General features: G+C 45.6%; 1 non-coding gene across 1 annotated transcript; it reads right to left on the bottom strand.

Moving 5' to 3' along the window:
• Nucleotides 1-3,483: 3,483 nt before the first annotated feature.
• Nucleotides 3,484-3,537, bottom strand: LOC121546852. Its single transcript, XR_005996441.1, has one exon. It is a non-coding gene; the product is annotated as a U7 small nuclear RNA (small nuclear RNA).
• Nucleotides 3,538-9,428: the final 5,891 nt, after the last annotated feature.

The following is a 9,428-nucleotide window of genomic DNA, read 5'->3' as shown; positions in this document are numbered from 1 at the left end:
CTGTTGAAGCATAACCTGTATTTCAAGGCAGAAAAGTGTCTGTTCTTCCAACAGTCCGTCTCCTTCCTCGGATACCACATCACCACCTCAGGTGTGGAGATGGAGGGAGACCTCATTTCAGCCGTGCATAATTGGGCGACTCCAACCACGGTATAGGAGGTGCAGCGCTTTATTGGGTTTGCCAATTACTATCGGAGGTTTAATTGGGGCTTTGGCAAGGTCGAACCTCCCATCACCTCTCTGTTGAAGGGTGGGCCATCCCAGCTCCGCTGGTCTGCTGGTCTGCTGGTCTGCTGAGGCTGACAGGGCTTTCAGTAACCTGAGGGCACTGTTCACCTCAGCCCCGGTACTGGCCCATCCCAATCCATCATTACCGTTCGTAGTGGAGGTGGATGCGTCCGAGGTAGGGATAGGCATGCCACCCAAGTTAAGTTCTGCCCCTGTGCCTTCTGCCTTCTTCTCTAAGAAGCTCAGCCCGGTGGAGCAGAACTACGACGTTGGTGATCGGGAGCTGTTGGCGGTTGTCAGAGCCCTGACCATGTGGAGGCACTGGCTTGAGGGGGCGAAACACCCTTTCCTCATCTGGACTGACCACCGTAACCGGGAGTACATCCGGGCAGCGAGGAGTCTGAACCCTTGCCAGGCCAGGTGGGCCTTGTTCTTCACCCGGTTTGATTTCATGTTGTCATACATACCAGGTACTAAGAACGTGAAGGCAGACGCACTGTCATGGCTGTACGACACAGAGGAGAGGCCCATAGACAACACCCCCATACTCCCGGCCCCCTGCATTGTGGCACCGGTAGTGTGGGCATTACACACAGAGCCATTTCCACCTCAGTGCCCAGCTGGGCTGCAGTACGTGCCATCTCTTGTCCGTGACCGTCTTATCTATTGGGCACACGTCTCTCTCCTCTGGTCACCCAGGTATCAACTGTACAGCGCGCTGCCTGAACGGGAAGTACTGGTGGCCTACCTTGGCTAAGGACGTGAGGGTGTATGTCTCCTCCTGCTCGGTGTGCGCCCAGAGTAAGGCACCTAGGCACCTCCCAGAGTGTAAGATACATCCCTTACCAGTTCCACAACGTCCCATGGTCCCATTTGTCAATTGACTTCCTCACTGATCTTCCCCTCTCTCAGGGTAACACCACCACCCTGGTTGTTGTGGACCGCTTTTCTAAAGCCTGCCGCCTCCTTCCTCTGCCCGGTCTCCCCACGGCCCTGCAAACTGCGGAAGCCCTGTTTACTCACGTCTTCCGGCACTACGGGGTGCCAGAGGACATAGTGTCTGACTGGGGTCCACAGTTTACATCCAGGGTCTGGAAGGCGTTCATGGAACGTCTGGGGGTCTCGGTCAGCCTGACCTCTGGGTTTCACCCCGAGTCTAATGGGCAGGTGGAACAGGTGAATCAGGATTTGGGTAGGTTCCTGCGGTCCTACTGCCAGGACCGGCCGGGGAAGTGGTCGGTGTTCTTGCCATGGGCCGAATATGCCCAGAACTCTCTCTGCCACTCCTCCACTAACCTATCTCTATTTCAATGTGTTTTAGGTTATCAGCCGGTCCTGGCACCGTGGCATCAGAGCTGGTTTCGGTGCGTGGAGGAGATGCGGAATGCTGCCCACATCCACCTCCAGCGCACCGTGCATCGCCAGAAGGCCAATGCTGACCGCCACCACAGTGAGGCCCCGGTCTTTTGTACCGGGTGATCAGGTCTGGCTCTCGACCCGGAATCTCAGACCGGCGGTGGCTGCTCCGCTCCAGGAGTCGGAGGTGCGGGAGGTCCCTCCTCCCCCTCTGGACATTGAGGGGGCCCCGGCATACTCCGTCCGTTCCATCCTGGATTCGAGGCGTCGGGTGGGGGGCCTACAGTACCTTGTGGAGTGGGAGGGGTACGGTCCGGAGGAGCGGTGCTGGGTCCCAGTGAGGGATGTCTTCGATCCCTCCCTGTTGCGGGATTTCCACCATCCGGCCCGCCTTGCTCCGCATCCTCCTGGCTGTCCCCGAGGCAGGTGTCAGCGCGCTGCTGGAGCTGCGTGTCAAGGGGTGGGGTGGGGGGTGTACTGTCACGACTTCCTCCGAAGCTGCCTCCTCTCTTTGTTCAGGCAGGCTTCGGCGTTCGTCGTCACTGGCCTTCTAGCCACTGCCGCTCCTCATCTCATCATTCCATTTGTTTTGTCTTGTTTATTACACACACCTGGTTCATATCCCCTCATCAGTACCTGAATAAGTATTCCCTCTGCCCCCCTTGTCTTTGTGGAGGTTACTATAGCTCGGTGGAGCTACTGTATCTTGTATTTTGTATCGCCAGGATATTCACCCGTGTGCCTTGTTTTCTACAGTGCGCCGTAATACCGCACTGGAATGTTTTACGCATTTCTGCGTACCGCTGTCTTAGCGAATAAACAATTTATTCTGTGATTTACCCTCCTGCGTCTGACACCGTCCAAATCACCCGCAACACATGACAATCAGTCTCAGGATCTCGTCACGGTTTCTCTGTGCATTCAATTTGCCATCGCTAAAATGTAATTGTGTTCATTGTCTGTAGCTTATGCCTGCCTATACCATAACCCCAGCACCACAATGGGGCAATCTGTTCACAACATTGACATCTGCCCGGTACAGTTGAAACCGGGATTCTTCCATGAAGTGCACACTTTTCCACCGAGCCAGTGGGCATCGAAGGTGAGCATTTGCCCACTGAAGTCGGTTACGACACCGAACTGCAGTCAGGTCAAGACCCTGCTGAGGATGACGAGCACGCACATGAGCTTCCCTGAGACGGTTTCTGACAGTTTGTGCAGACATTTTTGGTTGTGCAGTTCCACAGTTTCATCAGGTGGCTGGTCTCAGACAATTTCGCAGGTGAAGAAGCCAGATGTGGAGGTCCTGGGCTGGCGTGATTACACGTGGTCTGCGGTTGTGAGGCCGGTTGGATGTACTGCCAAATTCTCTAAAATGACGTTGGAGGCGGCTTATGGTAGAGAAATGAACATTCAATTATCTGGCAACAGCTCTGGTGGAAATTCCTGCAGCCAGCATGTCAATTGCACACTCTCTCAAAACTTGAGACATCTTTGGCATTGTGTTGTGTGACAAAACTGCACATTTTAGTGTGGCCTTTTATTGTACCCAACACAAGGTGCACCTGTGTAATGATCATGCTGTTTAATAATCAGTTTCTTGATATGCCACATCTGTCAGGTGGATAGATTATCTTGACAAATGAGAAATGCTCACTAACAGGGATGTAAACAAATTTGTGCATAACGTTCCTGAAAAATAAGCTTTTTGTGGGCATGGAACATTTCTGGGATCTTTTATTTCAGCTCAAGAAACATGGGACCAATACTTTACATGTTGCATTGATATTTTTGTTCAGTGTATTTACTGTAGTGTTATTGCGGATTGTAATATACTGTAGTATTTACTGTAGTATTTACTAAAGTGTTTGTGTTTTATTTTCTTTGACATAGAAATGGGAGGGTTTCTCCTTGAGGAAACCTACTGGAGAAATACTAAAAGAGCAAATGTTTTATAACCGGTAGGAAGGTAGGTAATGCATTCGGAAAGTATTCAGATCCCTTCCCTTTTTCCACATTTTGTTACGTTACAGCCTTATTCTAAAGTTGATTAAATGAATTTTATTCCTCATCAATGTACACGCAATACCCCATAATGACAAAGCAAAAACAGCTTGTTATACATTTTTGCACATTTATTACAAATAAAAACTAGAAATACCTTATTTACATAAGTATTCAGACCCTTTGCTATCAGACTCGAAATTGAGCTCAGGTGCATCCTGTTTCCATTGATCATTCTTGAGAGGTTTCTACAACTTGATTGGAGTCCACCTGTGGTTTATTCAATTGATGGACATGATTTGGAAAGGTACACACCTGTCTATATAAAGTCCCACAGTTGATAGTGCATCTCAGAGCAAAAACCACGCCATGAGGTTGAGACAGGATTGTATCGAGGCACAGATCTAGGGAAGGGTACCAAAACATTTCTGCAGCATTGAAGGTCCTCAAGAACACAGTTGCCTCCGTCAATCTTAAATGGAAGAAGTTTGGAATCACCAAGACTCTTCCTAGATCTGGCCGCCCGGGCAAACTGAGCAATGGGGAGAAGGGCCTTGGTCAGGGAGGTGACCAAGAACCTGATGGTCACTCTGACAGAGCTCAAGAGTTCCTCTGTGGAGATGGGAGAACCGTCCAGAAGGACAACCATCTCTGCAGCACTCCACCAATTAAAGTGGCCAGACGGAAGCCGCTCCTCAGTAAGAGGCACATAACAGCCCACTTGGAGTTTGCCAAAAGCCACCTAAAGGACTCTCAGACCATGAGAAACAAGATTCTCTGGTCTGATCAAACCAAGATTGAACTCTTTGGCCTGAATGCCAAGCGTGACGTCTGGAGGAAACCTGGCACCATCCCTACGGTGAAGCATGGTGGTGGCAGCATCATGCTGTGGGGATGTTTTTCAGTGGCAGGGACTGGGAGACTAGTCAGGATCGAGGGAAAGATGAACGGAGCAAAGTACAGAGAGATCCTTGATGTAAACCTGCTCCAGAACACTCAGGACCTCAGACTGGGGAGAAGGTTCACCTTCCAACAGGACAACAACCCTAAGCACTCATCCAAGACAACGCATGACTGGTTTCGGAACAAGTCTCTGAATGTGGCCCAGCAAGAGCCCGGACTTGAACCCAAGTATGCGTCTGTAGGGAAAATAATATATACTTGGCTTCTCACTTACGGGTGGCACAAATTGGGATTTGCGGGAGGGAATGGGCAGGATATATGCAAATGTAATATTCTAGTATTTACTATAGTTTAAAATATCTAGTGTTTTTGCAGACGTTTCTGTAGTATTTACTACAGTTTTGTTTTATGGATAATACTGTAGTATTTACTATAGTATTCTACAGTAAGTACTACACATTATCGAGGGATACTACAGTGTGTGGTATAGTATACTACAGTTTACTACAGAATTCTATAGTGTACATTTACATTTTAGTTATTTAGCAAAACGCTCTTATATAGCGCGACTTACAGTTCGTGAGTGCATACATTTTCATACTGGCCCCCCGTGGGAAACGAACCCACAACCCTGGCGTTGCAAGCGCCATGCTCTACCAACTGAGCTACAGGGGACTATAGTAAACTGTAGTATTTTTTTATGTGGGTGCTTACAGTGCTCTACTCTAAAACCAAACTTAACAATGCCCATGAATTCTCCACCTTGCTGACTTATTCATGGGCCACATGCAGAGTGACTTTCCAGTCTTCCTGTGCCAGAAATGAGAGGGGGAGCAAATGGGCACTGTAAGTGGTAATACAAGGCTACAGTTGAAGTTGGAAGTTACATTTAGGTTGGAGTCATTAAAACTTGTTTTTCAACCACTCCACAAATGTCTTGTTAACAAACTATTGTTTAGGCAAGTCGGTTTGGACATCTACAGTGGGGAAAAAAAGTATTTAGTCAGCCACCAATTGTGCAAGTTCTCCCACTTAAAAAGATGAGAGAGGCCTGTAATTTTCATCATAGGTACACGTCAACTATGACAGACAAATTGAGAAAAAAAATTCCAGAAAATCCCATTGTAGGATTTTTTATGAATTTATTTGCAAATTATGGTGGAAAATAAGTATTTGGTCACCTACAAACAAGCAAGATTTCTGGCTCTCACAGACCTGTAACTTCTTCTTTAAGAGGCTCCTCTGTCCTCCACTCGTTACCTGTATTAATGGCACCTGTTTGAACTTGTTATCAGTATAAAAGACACCTGTCCACAACCTCAAACAGTCACACTCCAAACTTCACAATGGCCAAGACCAAAGAGCTGTCAAAGGACACCAAAAACAAAATTGTAGACCTGCACCAGGCTGGGAAGACTGAATCTGCAATAGGTAAGCAGCTTGGTTTGAAGAAATCAACTGTGAAAGCAATTATTAGGAAATGGAAGACATACAAGACCACTGATAATCTCCCTCGATCTGGGGCTCCACGCAAGATCTCACCCCGTGGGGTCAAAATGATCACAAGAACGGTGAGCAAAAATCCCAGAACCACACGGGGGGACCTAGTGAATGACCTGCTGAGAGCTGGGACCAAAGTAACAAAGCCAACCATCAGTAACACACTACGCCGCCAGGGACTCAAATCCTGCAGTGCAAGACGTGTCCCCCTGCTTAAGCCAGTACATGTCCAGGCCCGTCTGAAGTGCATTTGGATGATCCAGAAGAGGATTGGGAGAATGTCATATGGTCAGATGAAACCAAAATATAACTTTTTGGTAAAAACTCAACTCGTCATGTTTGGAGGACAAAGAATGCTGAGTTGCATCCAAAGAACACCATACCTACTGTGAAGCATGGGGTTGGAAACATCATGCTTTGGGGCTGTTTTTCTGCAAAGGGACCAGGACGACTGATCCCTGTAAAGGAAAGAATGAAAGGGGCCATGTATCGTGAGATTTTGAGTGAAACCCTCCTTCCATCAGCAAGGGCATTGAAGATGAAACGTGGCTGGGTCTTTCAGCATGACAATGATCCCAAACACACCGCCCGGCAACGAAGGAGTGGCTTCGTAAGAAGCATTTCAAGGTCCTGGAGTGGCCTAGCCAGTCTCCAGATCTCAACCCCATAGAAAATCTTTGGAGGGAGTTGAAAGTCTGTGTTGCCCAGCGACAGCCCCAAAACATCACTGCTCTAGAGGAGATCTGCATGGAGGAATGGGCCAAAAATACCAGCAACAGTGTGTGAAAACCTTGTGAAGACTTACAGAAAACGTTTGACCTGTGTCATTGCCAACAAAGGGTATATAACAAAGTATTGAGAAACTTTTGTTATTGACCAAATACTTATTTTCCACCATCATATGCCAATAAATTCATTTAAAATCCTACAATGTGATTTTCTGGATTTTTTTTTCTCATTTTGTCTGTCATAGTTGACGTGTACCTATGATGAAAATTACAGGCCTCTCTCATCTTTTTAAGTGGGAGAACTTGCACAATTGGTGGCTGACTAAATACTTTTTTTCCCCACTGTACTTTGTGCATGACACAAGTAATTTTTCCAACAATTGTTTACAGACATTTCACTTATTATTCACTGTATCACAATTTCAGTGGGTCACTAAGTTGACTGTGCCTTTAAACAGCTTAGAAAATTCCTGAAAATTATGTCATGGCTTTAGAAGCTTCTGATAGGATAATTGACATCATTTGAGTCAATTGGAGGTGTACCTGTGGATGTATTTCAAGGCCTACCTTCAAACTCAGTGCCTCTTTGTTTGACATCATGCGAAAATCAAAAGAAATCAGCCAAGACCTCAGAAAAAAATTGTAGATTTCCACAAGTCTGGTTCATCCTTGGGAGCTATTTCCAAACGCCTGAAGGTACCATGTTCATCTGTACAAACAATAGTACGCAAGTATAAACACCATGGGACCATGCAGCCGTCATACCGCTCAGGAAGGAGACCCGTTCTGTCTCCTAGAGATGAATGTACTTTGGGGGAGAAAAGTGCAAATCAATCCCAGAACAACAGCAAAGGACCTTGTGAAAATGCTGGAGGAAACAGGTACAAAAGTATCTATATCCACAGTAAAACGAGTCCTATATCGACATAACCTGAAAGGCTGCTCAGCAAGGAAGAAGCCACTGCTCCAAAACCGCCATAAAAAAGCCAGACTACGGTTTGCAACTGCACATGGGGACAAAGATCGTACTTTTTGGAGAAATGTCCTCTGGTCTGATTAAACACAAATATAACTGTTTGGCCATAATGACCATTGTTATGTTTGGAGGAAAAAGGGGTAGGCTTGCAACCCGAAGAACACCATCCCAAACGTGAAGCATGGAGGTGGCAGCATCATGCTGTGGGGGTGCTTTGCTGCAGGAGGGACTGGTGCACTTCACAAAATAGATGGCATCATGAGGAAGGAAAATTATGTGGATATATTGAAGCAACATCTCAAGACATCAGTCAGGAAGTTAAAGGTTGGTCGCAAATGGGTCTTTCAAATAGACAATGACCCCAAGCATACTTCCAAAGTTGTGGCAAAATGGCTTAAGGACAACAAAGTCAAGGTATTGGAGTGGCCATCACAAAGCCCTGACCTCAATTCTGTAGAAAATGTGTGGGCAGAACTGAAAAAGCGTGTGCGAGCAAGGAGGCCTACAAACCTGACTCAGTTACACCAGCTCTGTCAGGAGGAATGGGCCAAGATTCACCCAACTTATTGTGGGAAGCTTGTGGAAGGCTACCCGAAACATTTGACACAAGTTAAACAATTTAAAGGCAATGCTACCAAATACTAATTGAGTGTATGTAAACTTCTGACCCACTGGAATTGTGATGAAAGAAATAAAAGCTGAAATAAATCATTCTCTCTACTATGATTCTGACATTTCACATTCTTAAAATAAAGTGGTGATCCTAACTGACAGGGAATTTTTACTATAATTAAATGTCAGGAATTGTGAAAAACTGAGTTTAAATGTATTTGGCTAAGGTGTATGTAAACTTCTGACTTCAACTATATATATATGCACTGAATTATAAGTGAAATAATCTGTCTGTAAACAATTGTTGGCAAAATTACTTGTGTCATGCACAAAGTATATGTCCTAACCAACTTGACAACACTATAGTTTGTTAACTAGAAATTTGTGGTGTGGTTGAAAAACGAGTTTTAATGACTCCAACCTAAGTGTATGTAAACTTCCGACTGTACATCAGAAAAGGGACGTCTAAGTTCAACCTTCTAAAAGAGGGCATGTTACTGAAAACTACTCTTTCATGGGTCATCAGATGAAATTATCTATCTATCTCTCTCCCTCTCTGTCTCCTCTCTAGCTTTGTCTTTCCTCTCTCCTTCCCTCCCTCTTTCTCTCTCTCTCTCTACCTCACATACACAAAACAAGATATTTATTTAGAGTAAAATTAGATGATCTATAGAAACATCATTTTTAACCGCGCATGTGAAGTATGTGTGTGTCCTGACAAGTCTGTGTGTGTGTGTGTGTGTGTTTGTACATGAGAGAGATAGATAGAGAGAGAGAGAGTTGACAATACTGTTTTTATTTACCATAGACCAAAAAGGTATCCCATACCACCAATTCTTTTATTCTGTGCTTTGCCTCCATCTTGTGGTCAATATCTGAACAATTTCAAAAGAGTAGACTGAATGCTTTTGGCATCCACTCAGAACAAGTGCTGGCTGTATACTATGTTCTTCATAACATGTCATGTAGTACCACAAACTAGATTTATGTATCTATATGTTTTTTCATATATAATCAGTTACATCGACTGCACTAAACCATTGCTGACAAGTCTCATGTGGTGTGACTGATTATCTTCCAGCCACAACTATGACTAATCACAATTAATAACTTGTTGCTTG

This window comes from Coregonus clupeaformis, chromosome 30 (genome assembly GCF_020615455.1).
Source record: "Coregonus clupeaformis isolate EN_2021a chromosome 30, ASM2061545v1, whole genome shotgun sequence".
NCBI lineage: Eukaryota > Metazoa > Chordata > Actinopteri > Salmoniformes > Salmonidae > Coregonus > Coregonus clupeaformis.
Note: the sequence above shows the minus strand (reverse complement) of the source record. Positions and strands in the feature narration are given on the sequence as shown.